Source organism: Myxocyprinus asiaticus, chromosome 19, assembly GCF_019703515.2.
Source record: "Myxocyprinus asiaticus isolate MX2 ecotype Aquarium Trade chromosome 19, UBuf_Myxa_2, whole genome shotgun sequence".
In the NCBI taxonomy this organism is placed as follows: Eukaryota; Metazoa; Chordata; class Actinopteri; order Cypriniformes; family Catostomidae; genus Myxocyprinus; species Myxocyprinus asiaticus.
Genome location: NC_059362.1, coordinates 1,308,239 through 1,329,310, shown reverse-complemented (window position 1 = coordinate 1,329,310; position 21,072 = coordinate 1,308,239). Strand labels below are relative to the sequence as shown.

Here is a 21,072-nt window from a genome sequence, read left to right as displayed (position 1 = left end):
GGAAAGGAGTTTGAACAAGGACATAGTGCAAAAGCAGCCAACAGAGACAGCTGCCTAAACCCTCATGGATTTACATTATGCCACTCTTTTTTATATAAGTGCATGGTGAAGTACTCATGGACCTACTGAGGGTTGAGAGTGTAATTGCTCTTTGGAAAGGAGGTTGAACAAGGACATGTTTCAAAAGCAGCCAAGAGAGACAGCTGCCTAAACCCTCATGGATTTACATGATGCCACTCTTTTTTTAGATATATATAAGTGCATGTCAAAGTACTCTTGGACCTACTGGGAGTTGAGAGTGTAATTGATCATTGGAAAGGAGCTTTAACAAGGACATGGTGCAAAAGCAGCCAACAGAGACAGTTGCCTAAACCCTCATGGATTTACATGATGCCACTCTTTTTTATGTAAGTGCATGGTGAAGTACTCATGGACCTACTGAGAGTTGAGAGTGTAATTGCTCTTTGGAAAGGAGTTTGAACAAGGACATAGTGCAAAAGCAGCCAACAGAGACAGCTGCCTAAACCCTCATGGATTTACATTATGCCACTCTTTTTTTTAGATAGATATAAGTGCATGTAAAAGTACTCTTGGACCTAATGGCAGCTGAGAGTGTAATTGATCTTTGGAAAGGAGTTTGAACAAGGACATGGTGCAAAAGCAGCAAACAGAGACAGCTGCCTAAACCCCCATGGATTTACATGATGCCACTCTTTATTGATATATGTGCATGGTGAAGTACTCGTGGACCTGGCCAGCAGAGTATTGCAGCATGCCACACCCATGTACAGCATTTTTCAGTCATGCACTCTATGTGAATGAGGAAATTGAGATTTTTTTGAAAAGTCTTGGGCAAGTATACAGGTCAACAACATGTCAAATCAACAAAAAATTCTAACAAAAACGCTAATCTAATTTTTTTTCATTTGTTCCATTTCTCATATAGTGCTCACTCATGTTCATTCCTTTCTTTCTTGAAAGGAAATTGAATGTGCATTGAAGTTTCCTTGGGAACAGTTGCCATGTCACATTCTTCATGGGTGCTAAGCTACTTAACCACAAAACACACTTTTGATACAGGGCATCGATCTGCATTCCCTTTTGACAGATCTCTGCCTCTCGCAGCAGAGTGTGAACACTTTCAATAGATGAGATTTGGAGGCTGACTGCTTTTGGAAAGTACTTTTTATTGGCTCCTCTGAACCTTTGGTGCAAAAGCCATTGAAGGTTGCATTGAGATTTGAGCTCAGTTCACTGGATTTAGACTCCAGACTGCTAACCATTACAGCTCAGAACTGACATTTGCACCTACGCGCTCCCCTGGGTGTGGAGAACGAAAAAGCTTTGTGGAAATTGGCACACTTTAGGACTTTTTATGGGAATTTCAGCAGCCAACCCCTGTTTTGGGCACCAATTGCTAAGAAGGTTCAATTCAGAAGTGAACTCGGAAATGTGGATTCAAAGACCAAAGTGCTTTCCATTACAATATGGAACCATCCTCTTTCCTTTTTAGCCCACTGGGAGTTGAGAGTGTAATTGCTCTTTGGAAAGGAGTTAGAACAAGAACATGGTGCAAAAGCAGCCAACAGAGACAGTTGCCTAACCCCTCATGGATTTACATGATTCCACTCTTTTTTATGTAAGTGCATGGTGAAGTACTCATGGACCTACTGAGTGTTGAGAGTGTAATTGTTCTTTGGAAAGGCGTATATACAAGGACATGGTGCAAAAGCAGCCAACTAAGAGAATTGCTGAAACCCTGGATTGAACCAGGGACCTTTAGATCTTCAGTCTAACGCTCTCCCAACTGAGCTATTTCAGCTTTTTCAGTGAGTACCCCATGGATTTACATGATGCTACTCTTTTTTGTTTTATATCTATAGAGTTTTATGTATAAGAGTGGTTTACATGATTCCACTCATAAGTGCATGTTAAAGTACTCCTGGACCTACTGGGAGCTGAGAGTGTAATTGATCTTTGGAAAGGAGGTTGAACAAGGACATGTTTCAAAAGCAGCCAAGAGAGACAGCTGCCTAAACCCTCATGGATTTACATGATGCCACTCTTTTTTTTAGATATATATAAGTGCATGTCAAAGGACTCTTGGACCTACTGGGAGTTGAGAGTGTAATTGATCATTGGAAAGGAGCTTTAACAAGGACATGGTGCAAAAGCAGCCAACAGAGACAGTTGCCTAAACCCTCATGGATTTACATGATGCCACTCTTTTTTATGTAAGTGCATGGTGAAGTACTCATATACCTACTGAGAGTTGAGAGTGTAATTGCTCTTTGGAAAGGAGTTTGAACAAGGACATAGTGCAAAAGCAGCCAACAGAGACAGCTGCCTAAACCCTCATGGATTTACATTATGCCACTCTTTTTTATATAAGTGCATGGTGAAGTACTCATGGACCTACTGAGGGTTGAGAGTGTAATTGCTCTTTGGAAAGGAGGTTGAACAAGGACATGTTTCAAAAGCAGCCAAGAGAGACAGCTGCCTAAACCCTCATGGATTTACATGATGCCACTCTTTTTTTTAGATATATATAAGTGCATGTCAAAGTACTCTTGGACCTACTGGGAGTTGAGAGTGTAATTGATCATTGGAAAGGAGCTTTAACAAGGACATGGTGCAAAAGCAGCCAACAGAGACAGTTGCCTAAACCCTCATGGATTTACATGATGCCACTCATAAGTGCATGGTGAAGTACTCATGGACCTACTGAGAGTTGAGAGTGTAATTGATCTTTGGAAAGGAGCTTGAACAAGGACATGGTGCAAAAGCAGCCAACAGAGACAGTTGCCTAAACCCTCATGGATGTACATGATGCCACTCTTTTTTATGTAAGTGCATGGTGAAGTACTCATGGACCTACTGAGAGTTGAGAGTGTAATTGCTCTTTGGAAAGGAGTTTGAACAAGGACATAGTGCAAAAGCAGCCAACAGAGACAGCTGCCTAAACCCTCATGGATTTACATTATGCCACTCTTTTTTTTAGATAGATATAAGTGCATGTAAAAGTACTCTTGGACCTAATGGCAGCTGAGAGTGTAATTGATCTTTGGAAAGGAGTTTGAACAAGGACATGGTGCAAAAGCAGCAAACAGAGACAGCTGCCTAAACCCCCATGGATTTACATGATGCCACTCTTTATTGATATATGTGCATGGTGAAGTACTCGTGGACCTGGCCAGCAGAGTATTGCAGCATGCCACACCCATGTACAGCATTTTTCAGTCATGCACTCTATGTGAATGAGGAAATTGAGATTTTTTTGAAAAGTCTTGGGCAAGTATACAGGTCAACAACATGTCAAATTAACAAAAAATTCTAACAAAAACGCTAATCTAATTTTTTTTCATTTGTTCCATTTCTCATATAGTGCTCACTCATGTTCATTCCTTTCTTTCTTGAAAGGAAATTTAATGTGCATTGAAGTTTCCTTGGGAACAGTTGCCATGTCACATTCTTCATGGGTGCTAAGCTACTTAACCACAAAACACACTTTTGATACAGGGCATCGATCTGCATTCCCTTTTGACAGATCTCTGCCTCTCGCAGCAGAGTGTGAACACTTTCAATAGATGAGATTTGGAGGCTGACTGCTTTTGGAAAGTACTTTTTATTGGCTCCTCTGAACCTTTGGTGCAAAAGCCATTGAAGGTTGCATTGAGATTTGAGCTCAGTTCACTGGATTTAGACTCCAGACTGCTAACCATTACAGCTCAGAACTGACATTTGCACCTACGCGCTCCCCTGGGTGTGGAGAACGAAAAAGCTTTGTGGAAATTGGCACACTTTAGGACTTTTTATGGGAATTTCAGCAGCCAACCCCTGTTTTGGGCACCAATTGCTAAGAAGGTTCAATTCAGAAGTGAACTCGGAAATGTGGATTCAAAGACCAAAGTGCTTTCCATTACAATATGGAACCATCCTCTTTCCTTTTTAGCCCACTGGGAGTTGAGAGTGTAATTGCTCTTTGGAAAGGAGTTAGAACAAGAACATGGTGCAAAAGCAGCCAACAGAGACAGTTGCCTAACCCCTCATGGATTTACATGATTCCACTCTTTTTTATGTAAGTGCATGGTGAAGTACTCATGGACCTACTGAGTGTTGAGAGTGTAATTGTTCTTTGGAAAGGCGTATATACAAGGACATGGTGCAAAAGCAGCCAACTAAGAGAATTGCTGAAACCCAGGATTGAACCAGGGACCTTTAGATCTTCAGTCTAACGCTCTCCCAACTGAGCTATTTCAGCTTTTTCAGTGAGTACCCCATGGATTTACATGATGCTACTCTTTTTTTTTTTATATCTATAGAGTTTTATGTATAAGAGTGGTTTACATGATTCCACTCATAAGTGCATGTTAAAGTACTCCTGGACCTACTGGGAGCTGAGAGTGTAATTGATCTTTGGAAAGGAGGTTGAACAAGGACATGTTTCAAAAGCAGCCAAGAGAGACAGCTGCCTAAACCCTCATGGATTTACATGTTGCCACTCTTTTTTTAGATATATATAAGTGCATGTCAAAGTACTCTTGGACCTACTGGGAGTTGAGAGTGTAATTGATCATTGGAAAGGAGCTTTAACAAGGACATGGTGCAAAAGCAGCCAACAGAGACAGTTGCCTAAACCCTCATGGATTTACATGATGCCACTCTTTTTTATGTAAGTGCATGGTGAAGTACTCATATACCTACTGAGAGTTGAGAGTGTAATTGCTCTTTGGAAAGGAGTTTGAACAAGGACATAGTGCAAAAGCAGCCAACAGAGACAGCTGCCTAAACCCTCATGGATTTACATTATGCCACTCTTTTTTATATAAGTGCATGGTGAAGTACTCATGGACCTACTGAGGGTTGAGAGTGTAATTGCTCTTTGGAAAGGAGGTTGAACAAGGACATGTTTCAAAAGCAGCCAAGAGAGACAGCTGCCTAAACCCTCATGGATTTACATGATGCCACTCTTTTTTTTAGATATATATAAGTGCATGTCAAAGTACTCTTGGACCTACTGGGAGTTGAGAGTGTAATTGATCATTGGAAAGGAGCTTTAACAAGGACATGGTGCAAAAGCAGCCAACAGAGACAGTTGCCTAAACCCTCATGGATTTACATGATGCCACTCTTTTTTATGTAAGTGCATGGTGAAGTACTCATGGACCTACTGAGAGTTGAGAGTGTAATTGCTCTTTGGAAAGGAGTTTGAACAAGGACATAGTGCAAAAGCAGCCAACAGAGACAGCTGCCTAAACCCTCATGGATTTACATTATGCCACTCTTTTTTTTAGATAGATATAAGTGCATGTAAAAGTACTCTTGGACCTAATGGCAGCTGAGAGTGTAATTGATCTTTGGAAAGGAGTTTGAACAAGGACATGGTGCAAAAGCAGCAAACAGAGACAGCTGCCTAAACCCCCATGGATTTACATGATGCCACTCTTTATTGATATATGTGCATGGTGAAGTACTCGTGGACCTGGCCAGCAGAGTATTGCAGCATGCCACACCCATGTACAGCATTTTTCAGTCATGCACTCTATGTGAATGAGGAAATTGAGATTTTTTTGAAAAGTCTTGGGCAAGTATACAGGTCAACAACATGTCAAATTAACAAAAAATTCTAACAAAAACGCTAATCTAATTTTTTTTCATTTGTTCCATTTCTCATATAGTGCTCACTCATGTTCATTCCTTTCTTTCTTGAAAGGAAATTTAATGTGCATTGAAGTTTCCTTGGGAACAGTTGCCATGTCACATTCTTCATGGGTGCTAAGCTACTTAACCACAAAACACACTTTTGATACAGGGCATCGATCTGCATTCCCTTTTGACAGATCTCTGCCTCTCGCAGCAGAGTGTGAACACTTTCAATAGATGAGATTTGGAGGCTGACTGCTTTTGGAAAGTACTTTTTATTGGCTCCTCTGAACCTTTGGTGCAAAAGCCATTGAAGGTTGCATTGAGATTTGAGCTCAGTTCACTGGATTTAGACTCCAGACTGCTAACCATTACAGCTCAGAACTGACATTTGCACCTACGCGCTCCCCTGGGTGTGGAGAACGAAAAAGCTTTGTGGAAATTGGCACACTTTAGGACTTTTTATGGGAATTTCAGCAGCCAACCCCTGTTTTGGGCACCAATTGCTAAGAAGGTTCAATTCAGAAGTGAACTCGGAAATGTGGATTCAAAGACCAAAGTGCTTTCCATTACAATATGGAACCATCCTCTTTCCTTTTTAGCCCACTGGGAGTTGAGAGTGTAATTGCTCTTTGGAAAGGAGTTAGAACAAGAACATGGTGCAAAAGCAGCCAACAGAGACAGTTGCCTAACCCCTCATGGATTTACATGATTCCACTCTTTTTTATGTAAGTGCATGGTGAAGTACTCATGGACCTACTGAGTGTTGAGAGTGTAATTGTTCTTTGGAAAGGCGTATATACAAGGACATGGTGCAAAAGCAGCCAACTAAGAGAATTGCTGAAACCCGGGATTGAACCAGGGACCTTTAGATCTTCAGTCTAACGCTCTCCCAACTGAGCTATTTCGGCTTTTTCAGTGAGTACCCCATGGATTTACATGATGCTACTCTTTTTTTGTTTTATATCTATAGAGTTTTATGTATAAGAGTGGTTTACATGATTCCACTCATAAGTGCATGTTAAAGTACTCCTGGACCTACTGGGAGCTGAGAGTGTAATTGATCTTTGGAAAGGAGGTTGAACAAGGACATGTTTCAAAAGCAGCCAAGAGAGACAGCTGCCTAAACCCTCATGGATTTACATGATGCCACTCTTTTTTTAGATATATATAAGTGCATGTCAAAGTACTCTTGGACCTACTGGGAGTTGAGAGTGTAATTGATCATTGGAAAGGAGCTTTAACAAGGACATGGTGCAAAAGCAGCCAACAGAGACAGTTGCCTAAACCCTCATGGATTTACATGATGCCACTCTTTTTTATGTAAGTGCATGGTGAAGTACTCATATACCTACTGAGAGTTGAGAGTGTAATTGCTCTTTGGAAAGGAGTTTGAACAAGGACATAGTGCAAAAGCAGCCAACAGAGACAGCTGCCTAAACCCTCATGGATTTACATTATGCCACTCTTTTTTATATAAGTGCATGGTGAAGTACTCATGGACCTACTGAGGGTTGAGAGTGTAATTGCTCTTTGGAAAGGAGGTTGAACAAGGACATGTTTCAAAAGCAGCCAAGAGAGACAGCTGCCTAAACCCTCATGGATTTACATGATGCCACTCTTTTTTTAGATATATATAAGTGCATGTCAAAGTACTCTTGGACCTACTGGGAGTTGAGAGTGTAATTGATCATTGGAAAGGAGCTTTAACAAGGACATGGTGCAAAAGCAGCCAACAGAGACAGTTGCCTAAACCCTCATGGATTTACATGATGCCACTCTTTTTTATGTAAGTGCATGGTGAAGTACTCATGGACCTACTGAGAGTTGAGAGTGTAATTGCTCTTTGGAAAGGAGTTTGAACAAGGACATAGTGCAAAAGCAGCCAACAGAGACAGCTGCCTAAACCCTCATGGATTTACATTATGCCACTCTTTTTTTTAGATAGATATAAGTGCATGTAAAAGTACTCTTGGACCTAATGGCAGCTGAGAGTGTAATTGATCTTTGGAAAGGAGTTTGAACAAGGACATGGTGCAAAAGCAGCAAACAGAGACAGCTGCCTAAACCCCCATGGATTTACATGATGCCACTCTTTATTGATATATGTGCATGGTGAAGTACTCGTGGACCTGGCCAGCAGAGTATTGCAGCATGCCACACCCATGTACAGCATTTTTCAGTCATGCACTCTATGTGAATGAGGAAATTGAGATTTTTTTCAAAAGTCTTGGGCAAGTATACAGGTCAACAACATGTCAAATTAACAAAAAATTCTAACAAAAACGCTAATCTAATTTTTTTTCATTTGTTCCATTTCTCATATAGTGCTCACTCATGTTCATTCCTTTCTTTCTTGAAAGGAAATTTAATGTGCATTGAAGTTTCCTTGGGAACAGTTGCCATGTCACATTCTTCATGGGTGCTAAGCTACTTAACCACAAAACACACTTTTGATACAGGGCATCGATCTGCATTCCCTTTTGACAGATCTCTGCCTCTCGCAGCAGAGTGTGAACACTTTCAATAGATGAGATTTGGAGGCTGACTGCTTTTGGAAAGTACTTTTTATTGGCTCCTCTGAACCTTTGGTGCAAAAGCCATTGAAGGTTGCATTGAGATTTGAGCTCAGTTCACTGGATTTAGACTCCAGACTGCTAACCATTACAGCTCAGAACTGACATTTGCACCTACGCGCTCCCCTGGGTGTGGAGAACGAAAAAGCTTTGTGGAAATTGGCACACTTTAGGACTTTTTATGGGAATTTCAGCAGCCAACCCCTGTTTTGGGCACCAATTGCTAAGAAGGTTCAATTCAGAAGTGAACTCGGAAATGTGGATTCAAAGACCAAAGTGCTTTCCATTACAATATGGAACCATCCTCTTTCCTTTTTAGCCCACTGGGAGTTGAGAGTGTAATTGCTCTTTGGAAAGGAGTTAGAACAAGAACATGGTGCAAAAGCAGCCAACAGAGACAGTTGCCTAACCCCTCATGGATTTACATGATTCCACTCTTTTTTATGTAAGTGCATGGTGAAGTACTCATGGACCTACTGAGTGTTGAGAGTGTAATTGTTCTTTGGAAAGGCGTATATACAAGGACATGGTGCAAAAGCAGCCAACTAAGAGAATTGCCGAAACCCGGGATTGAACCAGGGACCTTTAGATCTTCAGTCTAACGCTCTCCCAACTGAGCTATTTCAGCTTTTTCAGTGAGTACCCCATGGATTTACATGATGCTACTCTTTTTTTTTTTAATATCTATAGAGTTTTATGTATAAGGGTGGTTTACATGATTCCACTCATAAGTGCATGTTAAAGTACTCCTGGACCTACTGGGAGCTGAGAGTGTAATTGATCTTTGGAAAGGAGGTTGAACAAGGACATGTTTCAAAAGCAGCCAAGAGAGACAGCTGCCTAAACCCTCATGGATTTACATGATGCCACTCTTTTTTTTAGATATATATAAGTGCATGTCAAAGTACTCTTGGACCTACTGGGAGTTGAGAGTGTAATTGATCATTGGAAAGGAGCTTTAACAAGGACATGGTGCAAAAGCAGCCAACAGAGACAGTTGCCTAAACCCTCATGGATTTACATGATGCCACTCTTTTTTATGTAAGTGCATGGTGAAGTACTCATGGACCTACTGAGAGTTGAGAGTGTAATTGCTCTTTGGAAAGGAGTTTGAACAAGGACATAGTGCAAAAGCAGCCAACAGAGACAGCTGCCTAAACCCTCATGGATTTACATTATGCCACTCTTTTTTTTAGATAGATATAAGTGCATGTAAAAGTACTCTTGGACCTAATGGCAGCTGAGAGTGTAATTGATCTTTGGAAAGGAGTTTGAACAAGGACATGGTGCAAAAGCAGCAAACAGAGACAGCTGCCTAAACCCCCATGGATTTACATGATGCCACTCTTTATTGATATATGTGCATGGTGAAGTACTCGTGGACCTGGCCAGCAGAGTATTGCAGCATGCCACACCCATGTACAGCATTTTTCAGTCATGCACTCTATGTGAATGAGGAAATTGAGATTTTTTTGAAAAGTCTTGGGCAAGTATACAGGTCAACAACATGTCAAATCAACAAAAAATTCTAACAAAAACGCTAATCTAATTTTTTTTCATTTGTTCCATTTCTCATATAGTGCTCACTCATGTTCATTCCTTTCTTTCTTGAAAGGAAATTTAATGTGCATTGAAGTTTCCTTGGGAACAGTTGCCATGTCACATTCTTCATGGGTGCTAAGCTACTTAACCACAAAACACACTTTTGATACAGGGCATCGATCTGCATTCCCTTTTGACAGATCTCTGCCTCTCGCAGCAGAGTGTGAACACTTTCAATAGATGAGATTTGGAGGCTGACTGCTTTTGGAAAGTACTTTTTATTGGCTCCTCTGAACCTTTGGTGCAAAAGCCATTGAAGGTTGCATTGAGATTTGAGCTCAGTTCACTGGATTTAGACTCCAGACTGCTAACCATTACAGCTCAGAACTGACATTTGCACCTACGCGCTCCCCTGGGTGTGGAGAACGAAAAAGCTTTGTGGAAATTGGCACACTTTAGGACTTTTTATGGGAATTTCAGCAGCCAACCCCTGTTTTGGGCACCAATTGCTAAGAAGGTTCAATTCAGAAGTGAACTCGGAAATGTGGATTCAAAGACCAAAGTGCTTTCCATTACAATATGGAACCATCCTCTTTCCTTTTTAGCCCACTGGGAGTTGAGAGTGTAATTGCTCTTTGGAAAGGAGTTAGAACAAGAACATGGTGCAAAAGCAGCCAACAGAGACAGTTGCCTAACCCCTCATGGATTTACATGATTCCACTCTTTTTTATGTAAGTGCATGGTGAAGTACTCATGGACCTACTGAGTGTTGAGAGTGTAATTGTTCTTTGGAAAGGCGTATATACAAGGACATGGTGCAAAAGCAGCCAACTAAGAGAATTGCTGAAACCCAGGATTGAACCAGGGACCTTTAGATCTTCAGTCTAATGCTCTCCCAACTGAGCTATTTCGGCTTTTTCAGTGAGTACCCCATGGATTTACATGATGCTACTCTTTTTTTTTTTAATATCTATAGAGTTTTATGTATAAGGGTGGTTTACATGTTTCCACTCATAAGTGCATGTTAAAGTACTCCTGGACCTACTGGGAGCTGAAAGTGTAATTGATCTTTGGAAAGGAGGTTGAACAAGGACATGTTTCAAAAGCAGCCAAGAGAGACAGCTGCCTAAACCCTCATGGATTTACATGATGCCACTCTTTTTTTTAGATATATATAAGTGCATGTCAAAGTACTCTTGGACCTACTGGGAGTTGAGAGTGTAATTGATCATTGGAAAGGAGCTTTAACAAGGACATGGTGCAAAAGCAGCCAACAGAGACAGTTGCCTAAACCCTCATGGATTTACATGATGCCACTCTTTTTTATGTAAGTGCATGGTGAAGTACTCATGGACCTACTGAGAGTTGAGAGTGTAATTGCTCTTTGGAAAGGAGTTTGAACAAGGACATAGTGCAAAAGCAGCCAACAGAGACAGCTGCCTAAACCCTCATGGATTTACATTATGCCACTCTTTTTTTTAGATAGATATAAGTGCATGTAAAAGTACTCTTGGACCTAATGGCAGCTGAGAGTGTAATTGATCTTTGGAAAGGAGTTTGAACAAGGACATGGTGCAAAAGCAGCAAACAGAGACAGCTGCCTAAACCCCCATGGATTTACATGATGCCACTCTTTATTGATATATGTGCATGGTGAAGTACTCGTGGACCTGGCCAGCAGAGTATTGCAGCATGCCACACCCATGTACAGCATTTTTCAGTCATGCACTCTATGTGAATGAGGAAATTGAGATTTTTTTGAAAAGTCTTGGGCAAGTATACAGGTCAACAACATGTCAAATCAACAAAAAATTCTAACAAAAACGCTAATCTAATTTTTTTTTCATTTGTTCCATTTCTCATATAGTGCTCACTCATGTTCATTCCTTTCTTTCTTGAAAGGAAATTTAATGTGCATTGAAGTTTCCTTGGGAACAGTTGCCATGTCACATTCTTCATGGGTGCTAAGCTACTTAACCACAAAACACACTTTTGATACAGGGCATCGATCTGCATTCCCTTTTGACAGATCTCTGCCTCTCGCAGCAGAGTGTGAACACTTTCAATAGATGAGATTTGGAGGCTGACTGCTTTTGGAAAGTACTTTTTATTGGCTCCTCTGAACCTTTGGTGCAAAAGCCATTGAAGGTTGCATTGAGATTTGAGCTCAGTTCACTGGATTTAGACTCCAGACTGCTAACCATTACAGCTCAGAACTGACATTTGCACCTACGCGCTCCCCTGGGTGTGGAGAACGAAAAAGCTTTGTGGAAATTGGCACACTTTAGGACTTTTTATGGGAATTTCAGCAGCCAACCCCTGTTTTGGGCACCAATTGCTAAGAAGGTTCAATTCAGAAGTGAACTCGGAAATGTGGATTCAAAGACCAAAGTGCTTTCCATTACAATATGGAACCATCCTCTTTCCTTTTTAGCCCACTGGGAGTTGAGAGTGTAATTGCTCTTTGGAAAGGAGTTAGAACAAGAACATGGTGCAAAAGCAGCCAACAGAGACAGTTGCCTAACCCCTCATGGATTTACATGATTCCACTCTTTTTTATGTAAGTGCATGGTGAAGTACTCATGGACCTACTGAGTGTTGAGAGTGTAATTGTTCTTTGGAAAGGCGTATGATACAAGGACATGGTGCAAAAGCAGCCAACTAAGAGAATTGCTGAAACCCGGGATTGAACCAGGGACCTTTAGATCTTCAGTCTAATGCTCTCCCAACTGAGCTATTTCAGCTTTTTCAGTGAGTACCCCATGGATTTACATGATGCTACTCTTTTTTTTTTTATATCTATAGAGTTTTATGTATAAGAGTGGTTTACATGATTCCACTCATAAGTGCATGTTAAAGTACTCCTGGACCTACTGGGAGCTGAGAGTGTAATTGATCTTTGGAAAGGAGGTTGAACAAGGACATGTTTCAAAAGCAGCCAAGAGAGACAGCTGCCTAAACCCTCATGGATTTACATGATGCCACTCTTTTTTTAGATATATATAAGTGCATGTCAAAGTACTCTTGGACCTACTGGGAGTTGAGAGTGTAATTGATCATTGGAAAGGAGCTTTAACAAGGACATGGTGCAAAAGCAGCCAACAGAGACAGTTGCCTAAACCCTCATGGATTTACATGATGCCACTCTTTTTTATGTAAGTGCATGGTGAAGTACACATGGACCTTCTGAGAGTTGAGAGTGTAATTGCTCTTTGGAAAGGAGTTTGAACAAGGACATAGTGTCAAAAGCAGCCAACAGAGACAGCTGCCTAAACCCTCATGGATTTACATGATGCCACTCTTTTTTTTAGATATATATAAGTGCATGTCAAAGTACTCTTGGACCTACTGGGAGTTGAGAGTGTAATTGATCATTGGAAAGGAGCTTTAACAAGGACATGGTGCAAAAGCAGCCAACAGAGACAGTTGCCTAAACCCTCATGGATTTACATGATGCCACTCTTTTTTATGTAAGTGCATGGTGAAGTACTCATGGACCTACTGAGAGTTGAGAGTGTAATTGCTCTTTGGAAAGGAGTTTGAACAAGGACATAGTGCAAAAGCAGCCAACAGAGACAGCTGCCTAAACCCTCATGGATTTACATTATGCCACTCTTTTTTTAGATAGATATAAGTGCATGTAAAAGTACTCTTGGACCTAATGGCAGCTGAGAGTGTAATTGATCTTTGGAAAGGAGTTTGAACAAGGACATGGTGCAAAAGCAGCAAACAGAGACAGCTGCCTAAACCCCCATGGATTTACATGATGCCACTCTTTATTGATATATGTGCATGGTGAAGTACTCGTGGACCTGGCCAGCAGAGTATTGCAGCATGCCACACCCATGTACAGCATTTTTCAGTCATGCACTCTATGTGAATGAGGAAATTGAGATTTTTTTGAAAAGTCTTGGGCAAGTATACAGGTCAACAACATGTCAAATCAACAAAAAATTCTAACAAAAACGCTAATCTAATTTTTTTTTCATTTGTTCCATTTCTCATATAGTGCTCACTCATCTTCATTCCTTTCTTTCTTGAAAGGAAATTTAATGTGCATTGAAGTTTCCTTGGGAACAGTTGCCATGTCACATTCTTCATGGGTGCTAAGCTACTTAACCACAAAACACACTTTTGATACAGGGCATCGATCTGCATTCCCTTTTGACAGATCTCTGCCTCTCGCAGCAGTGTGTGAACACTTTCATTAGATGAGATTTGGAGGCTGACTGCTTTTGGAAAGTACTTTTTATTGGCTCCTCTGAACCTTTGGTGCAAAAGTCAATGAAAGTTGCATTGAGTTCAACTCACTAGATTTATTCTCCAGATTGCTATCCATTACAGCACAGAACTGATATTTGCTCCTGAGAGATCCCCTGGGTGTTGAGAACGAATATGCTTAGTGGAAATTGGCAAGACAAAAGCAGGTTTTAGTACTTTCAATAGCCAACTTCTGTTTTTGGGCACAAGAGGCTAATGAGGTTCCACTGAGATTTGAACTCAGATCACTGGATTCAAAGTCCAAAGTGCTAACCATTACACCATGGAACCAACCACAGACCCTTCTAAGCCTACTGGGAGTTGAGAGTGTAATTGCTCTTTGGAAAGCACTTTGAACAAGGACATGTTTCAAAAACAGCCAACAAAGACAGCTGCATAAACCCTCATGGATTTACATGATGCCACTCTTTTTTATGTAAGTGCATGGTGAAGTATTCATGGACCCGCTGAGAGTTGAGAGTGTAATTGCTCTTTGGAAAAGAGTTTGAACAAGGACATGGTGCAAAAGCAGCCAACTAAGAGAGTTACTGAAACCTGGGATTGAATCAGGAACCTCTAAACATTCAGTTGAGTGCACTCCCAACTGAGCTATTTCAGTCAGAACCTCATGGATTAACATGATGCCACACTTTTTTTTTTGCATGCATAGTTTTATATATAAGAGTGGTTTACATGATGCCACTCATAAGTGCATGTTAAAGTACTCTTGGACCTACTGGGAGCTGAGAGTGTAATTGCTCTTTGGAAAGGAGTTTGAACAAGGACATGTTTCAAAAGCAGCTAAGAGAGACAGCTGCCTAAACCCTCATGGATTTACATGATGCCACTCTTTTTTTAGATATATATAAGTGCATGTCAAAGTACTCTTGGACCTACTGGGAGTTGAGAGTGTAATTGATCTTTGGAAAGGAGCTTTAACAAGGACATGGTGCAAAAGCAGCCAACAGAGACAGTTGCCTAAACCCTCATGGATTTACATGATGCCACTCTTTTTTATGTAAGTGCATGGTGAAGTACACATGGACCTTCTGAGAGTTGAGAGTGTAATTGCTCTTTGGAAAGGAGTTTGAACAAGGACATAGTGCAAAAGCAGCCAACAGAGACAGCTGCCTAAACCCTCATGGATTTACATGATGCCACTCTTTTTTTAGATATATATAAGTGCATGTCAAAGTACTCTTGGACCTACTGGGAGTTGAGAGTGTAATTGATCATTGGAAAGGAGCTTTAACAAGGACATGGTGCAAAAGCAGCCAACAGAGACAGTTGCCTAAACCCTCATGGATTTACATGATGCCACTCTTTTTTATGTAAGTGCATGGTGAAGTACTCATGGACCTACTGAGAGTTGAGAGTGTAATTGCTCTTTGGAAAGGAGTTTGAACAAGGACATAGTGCAAAAGCAGCCAACAGAGACAGCTGCCTAAACCCTCATGGATTTACATTATGCCACTCTTTTTTTAGATAGATATAAGTGCATGTAAAAGTACTCTTGGACCTAATGGCAGCTGAGAGTGTAATTGATCTTTGGAAAGGAGTTTGAACAAGGACATGGTGCAAAAGCAGCAAACAGAGACAGCTGCCTAAACCCCCATGGATTTACATGATGCCACTCTTTATTGATATATGTGCATGGTGAAGTACTCGTGGACCTGGCCAGCAGAGTATTGCAGCATGCCACACCCATGTACAGCATTTTTCAGTCATGCACTCTATGTGAATGAGGAAATTGAGATTTTTTTGAAAAGTCTTGGGCAAGTATACAGGTCAACAACATGTCAAATCAACAAAAAATTCTAACAAAAACGCTAATCTAATTTTTTTTCATTTGTTCCATTTCTCATATAGTGCTCACTCATCTTCATTCCTTTCTTTCTTGAAAGGAAATTTAATGTGCATTGAAGTTTCCTTGGGAACAGTTGCCATGTCACATTCTTCATGGGTGCTAAGCTACTTAACCACAAAACACACTTTTGATACAGGGCATCGATCTGCATTCCCTTTTGACAGATCTCTGCCTCTCGCAGCAGTGTGTGAACACTTTCATTAGATGAGATTTGGAGGCTGACTGCTTTTGGAAAGTACTTTTTATTGGCTCCTCTGAACCTTTGGTGCAAAAGTCAATGAAAGTTGCATTGAGATTTGAGCTCAACTCACTAGATTTATTCTCCAGATTGCTATCCATTACAGCACAGAACTGATATTTGCTCCTGACGAGATCCCCTGGGTGTTGAGAACGAATATGCTTAGTGGAAATTGGCAAGACAAAAGCAGGTTTTAGTACTTTCAATAGCCAACTTCTGTTTTTGGGCACCAAGAGGCTAATGAAGGTTCCACTGAGATTTGAACTCAGATCACGTGGATTCAAAGTCCAAAGTGCTAACCATTACACCATGGAACCAACCACAGACCCTTCTAAGCCTACTGGGAGTTGAGAGTGTAATTGCTCTTTGGAAAGCACTTTGAACAAGGACATGTTTCAAAAACAGCCAACAAAGACAGCTGCATAAACCCTCATGGATTTACATGATGCCACTCTTTTTTATGTAAGTGCATGGTGAAGTATTCATGGACCCGCTGAGAGTTGAGAGTGTAATTGCTCTTTGGAAAAGAGTTTGAACAAGGACATGGTGCAAAAGCAGCCAACTAAGAGAGTTACTGAAACCTGGGATTGAATCAGGAACCTCTAAACATTCAGTTGAGTGCACTCCCAACTGAGCTATTTCAGTCAGAACCTCATGGATTAACATGATGCCACACTTTTTTTTTTTGCATGCATAGTTTTATATATAAGAGTGGTTTACATGATGCCACTCATAAGTGCATGTTAAAGTACTCTTGGACCTACTGGGAGCTGAGAGTGTAATTGCTCTTTGGAAAGGAGTTTGAACAAGGACATGTTTCAAAAGCAGCTAAGAGAGACAGCTGCCTAAACCCTCATGGATTTACATGATGCCACTCTTTTTTTAGATATATATAAGTGCATGTCAAAGTACTCTTGGACCTACTGGGAGTTGAGAGTGTAATTGATCTTTGGAAAGGAGCTTTAACAAGGACATGGTGCAAAAGCAGCCAACAGAGACAGTTGCCTAAACCCTCATGGATTTACATGATGCCACTCTTTTTTATGTAAGTGCATGGTGAAGTACACATGGACCTTCTGAGAGTTGAGAGTGTAATTGCTCTTTGGAAAGGAGTTTGAACAAGGACATAGTGCAAAAGCAGCCAACAGAGACAGCTGCCTAAACCCTCATGGATTTACATGATGCCACTCTTTTTTTAGATATATATAAGTGCATGTCAAAGTACTCTTGGACCTACTGGGAGTTGAGAGTGTAATTGATCATTGGAAAGGAGCTTTAACAAGGACATGGTGCAAAAGCAGCCAACAGAGACAGTTGCCTAAACCCTCATGGATTTACATGATGCCACTCTTTTTTATGTAAGTGCATGGTGAAGTACTCATGGACCTACTGAGAGTTGAGAGTGTAATTGCTCTTTGGAAAGGAGTTTGAACAAGGACATAGTGCAAAAGCAGCCAACAGAGACAGCTGCCTAAACCCTCATGGATTTACATTATGCCACTCTTTTTTTAGATAGATATAAGTGCATGTAAAAGTACTCTTGGACCTAATGGCAGCTGAGAGTGTAATTGATCTTTGGAAAGGAGTTTGAACAAGGACATGGTGCAAAAGCAGCAAACAGAGACAGCTGCCTAAACCCCCATGGATTTACATGATGCCACTCTTTATTGATATATGTGCATGGTGAAGTACTCGTGGACCTGGCCAGCAGAGTATTGCAGCATGCCACACCCATGTACAGCATTTTTCAGTCATGCACTCTATGTGAATGAGGAAATTGAGATTTTTTTGAAAAGTCTTGGGCAAGTATACAGGTCAACAACATGTCAAATCAACAAAAAATTCTAACAAAAACGCTAATCTAATTTTTTTTCATTTGTTCCATTTCTCATATAGTGCTCACTCATGTTCATTCCTTTCTTTCTTGAAAGGAAATTTAATGTGCATTGAAGTTTCCTTGGGAACAGTTGCCATGTCACATTCTTCATGGGTGCTAAGCTACTTAACCACAAAACACACTTTTGATACAGGGCATCGATCTGCATTCCCTTTTGACAGATCTCTGCCTCTCGCAGCAGTGTGTGAACACTTTCATTAGATGAGATTTGGAGGCTGACTGCTTTTGGAAAGTACTTTTTATTGGCTCCTCTGAACCTTTGGTGCAAAAGCCATTGAAGGTTGCATTGAGATTTGAGCTCAGTTCACTGGATTTAGACTCCAGACTGCTAACCATTACAGCTCAGAACTGACATTTGCACCTACGCGCTCCCCTGGGTGTGGAGAACGAAAAAGCTTTGTGGAAATTGGCACACTTTAGGACTTTTTATGGGAATTTCAGCAGCCAACCCCTGTTTTGGGCACCAATTGCTAAGAAGGTTCAATTCAGAAGTGAACTCGGAAATGTGGATTCAAAGACCAAAGTGCTTTCCATTACAATATGGAACCATCCTCTTTCCTTTTTAGCCCACTGGGAGTTGAGAGTGTAATTGCTCTTTGGAAAGGAGTTAGAACAAGAACATGGTGCAAAAGCAGCCAACAGAGACAGTTGCCTAACCCCTCATGGATTTACATGATTCCACTCTTTTTTATGTAAGTGCATGGTGAAGTACTCATGGACCTACTGAGTGTTGAGAGTGTAATTGTTCTTTGGAAAGGCGTATATACAAGGACATGGTGCAAAAGCAGCCAACTAAGAGAATTGCCGAAACCCGGGATTGAACCAGGGACCTTTAGATCTTCAGTCTAACGCTCTCCCAACTGAGCTATTTTGGCTTTTTCAGTGAGTACCCCATGGATTTACATGATGCTACTCTTTTTTTTTTTTTATATCTATAGAGTTTTATGTATAAGGGTGGTTTACATGATTCCACTCATAAGTGCATGTTAAAGTACTCCTGGACCTACTGGGAGCTGAGAGTGTAATTGATCTTTGGAAAGGAGGTTGAACAAGGACATGTTTCAAAAGCAGCCAAGAGAGACAGCTGCCTAAACCCTCATGGATTTACATGATGCCACTCTTTTTTTTAGATATATATAAGTGCATGTCAAAGTACTCTTGGACCTACTGGGAGTTGAGAGTGTAATTGATCATTGGAAAGGAGCTTTAACAAGGACATGGTGCAAAAGCAGCCAACAGAGACAGTTGCCTAAACCCTCATGGATTTACATGATGCCACTCTTTTTTATGTAAGTGCATGGTGAAGTACTCATGGACCTACTGAGAGTTGAGAGTGTAATTGCTCTTTGGAAAGGAGTTTGAACAAGGACATAGTGCAAAAGCAGCCAACAGAGACAGCTGCCTAAACCCTCATGGATTTACATTATGCCACTCTTTTTTTAGATAGATATAAGTGCATGTAAAAGTACTCTTGGACCTAATGGCAGCTGAGAGTGTAATTGATCTTTGGAAAGGAGTTTGAACAAGGACATGGTGCAAAAGCAGCAAACAGAGACAGCTGCCTAAACCCCCATGGATTTACATGATGCCACTCTTTATTGATATATGTGCATGGTGAAGTACTCGTGGACCTGGCCAGCAGAGTATTGCAGCATGCCACACCCATGTACAGCATTTTTCAGTCATGCACTCTATGTGAATGAGGAAATTGAGATTTTTTTGAAAAGTCTTGGGCAAGTATACAGGTCAACAACATGTCAAATCAACAAAAAATTCTAACAAAAACGCTAATCTAATTTTTTTTTTCATTTGTTCCATTTCTCATATAGTGCTCACTCATCTTCATTCCTTTCTTTCTTGAAAGGAAATTTAATGTGCATTGAAGTTTCCTTGGGAACAGTTGCCATGTCACATTCTTCATGGGTGCTAAGATACTTAACCACAAAACACACTTTTGATACAGGGCATCGATCTGCATTCCCTTTTGACAGATCTCTGCCTCTCGCAGCAGTGTGTGAACACTTTCATTAGATGAGATTTGGAGGCTGACTGCTTTTGGAAAGTACTTTTTATTGGCTCCTCTGAACCTTTGGTGCAAAAGTCAATGAAAGTTGCATTGAGTTCAACTCACTAGATTTATTCTCCAGATTGCTATCCATTACAGCACAGAACTGATATTTGCTCCTGAGAGATCCCCTGGGTGTTGAGAACGAATATGCTTAGTGGAAATTGGCAAGACAAAAGCAGGTTTTAGTACTTTCAATAGCCAACTTTTGTTTTTGGGCACAAGAGGCTAATGAGGTTCCACTGAGATTTGAACTCAGATCACTGGATTCAAAGTCCAAAGTGCTAACCATTACACCATGGAACCAACCACAGACCCTTCTAAGCCTACTGGGAGTTGAGAGTGTAATTGCTCTTTGGAAAGCACTTTGAACAAGGACATGTTTCAAAAACAGCCAACAAAGACAGCTGCATAAACCCTCATGGATTTACATGATGCCACTCTTTTTTATGTAAGTGCATGGTGAAGTATTCATGGACCCGCTGAGAGTTGAGAGTGTAATTGCTCTTTGGAAAAGAGTTTGAACAAGGACATGGTGCAAAAGCAGCCAACTAAGAGAGTTACTGAAACCTGGGATTGAATCAGGAACCTCTAAACATTCAGTTGAGTGCACTCCCAACTGAGCTATTTCAGTCAGAACCTCATGGATTAACATGATGCCACACTTTTTTTTTTGCATGCATAGTTTTATATATAAGAGTGGTTTACATGATGCCACTCATAAGTGCATGTTAAAGTACTCTTGGACCTACTGGGAGCTGAGAGTGTAATTGCTCTTTGGAAAGGAGTTTGAACAAGGACATGTTTCAAAAGCAGCTAAGAGAGACAGCTGCCTAAACCCTCATGGATTTACATGATGCCACTCTTTTTTTAGATATATATAAGTGCATGTCAAAGTACTCTTGGACCTACTGGGAGTTGAGAGTGTAATTGATCTTTGGAAAGGAGCTTTAACAAGGACATGGTGCAAAAGCAGCCAACAGA

At 40.8% G+C, this 21,072-nt stretch overlaps 10 non-coding genes across 10 annotated transcripts; all 10 read right to left on the bottom strand.

The window, feature by feature from the left end:
- Positions 1-1,749: 1,749 nt before the first annotated feature.
- trnaf-gaa (transfer RNA phenylalanine (anticodon GAA)) lies at positions 1,750-1,822 on the bottom strand. Its single transcript has one exon. It is a non-coding gene; the product is annotated as a tRNA-Phe (tRNA).
- Positions 1,823-4,188: 2,366 nt separating this feature from the next.
- On the bottom strand, positions 4,189-4,261 carry trnaf-gaa (transfer RNA phenylalanine (anticodon GAA)). The gene has a single exon. It is a non-coding gene; the product is annotated as a tRNA-Phe (tRNA).
- Positions 4,262-6,481: 2,220 nt separating this feature from the next.
- trnaf-gaa (transfer RNA phenylalanine (anticodon GAA)) lies at positions 6,482-6,554 on the bottom strand. Its single transcript has one exon. It is a non-coding gene; the product is annotated as a tRNA-Phe (tRNA).
- A 2,220-nt stretch (positions 6,555-8,774) lies between these two features.
- On the bottom strand, positions 8,775-8,847 carry trnaf-gaa (transfer RNA phenylalanine (anticodon GAA)). Its single transcript has one exon. It is a non-coding gene; the product is annotated as a tRNA-Phe (tRNA).
- A 1,755-nt stretch (positions 8,848-10,602) lies between these two features.
- Positions 10,603-10,675, bottom strand: trnaf-gaa (transfer RNA phenylalanine (anticodon GAA)). Its single transcript has one exon. It is a non-coding gene; the product is annotated as a tRNA-Phe (tRNA).
- A 1,757-nt stretch (positions 10,676-12,432) lies between these two features.
- On the bottom strand, positions 12,433-12,505 carry trnaf-gaa (transfer RNA phenylalanine (anticodon GAA)). Its single transcript has one exon. It is a non-coding gene; the product is annotated as a tRNA-Phe (tRNA).
- Positions 12,506-14,240: 1,735 nt separating this feature from the next.
- On the bottom strand, positions 14,241-14,312 carry trnaq-uug (transfer RNA glutamine (anticodon UUG)). The gene has a single exon. It is a non-coding gene; the product is annotated as a tRNA-Gln (tRNA).
- Positions 14,313-16,370: 2,058 nt separating this feature from the next.
- trnaq-uug (transfer RNA glutamine (anticodon UUG)) lies at positions 16,371-16,443 on the bottom strand. Its single transcript has one exon. It is a non-coding gene; the product is annotated as a tRNA-Gln (tRNA).
- A 2,382-nt stretch (positions 16,444-18,825) lies between these two features.
- Positions 18,826-18,898, bottom strand: trnaf-gaa (transfer RNA phenylalanine (anticodon GAA)). The gene has a single exon. It is a non-coding gene; the product is annotated as a tRNA-Phe (tRNA).
- Positions 18,899-20,322: 1,424 nt separating this feature from the next.
- On the bottom strand, positions 20,323-20,394 carry trnaq-uug (transfer RNA glutamine (anticodon UUG)). Its single transcript has one exon. It is a non-coding gene; the product is annotated as a tRNA-Gln (tRNA).
- Between the last annotated feature and the right edge of the window lie 678 nt (positions 20,395-21,072).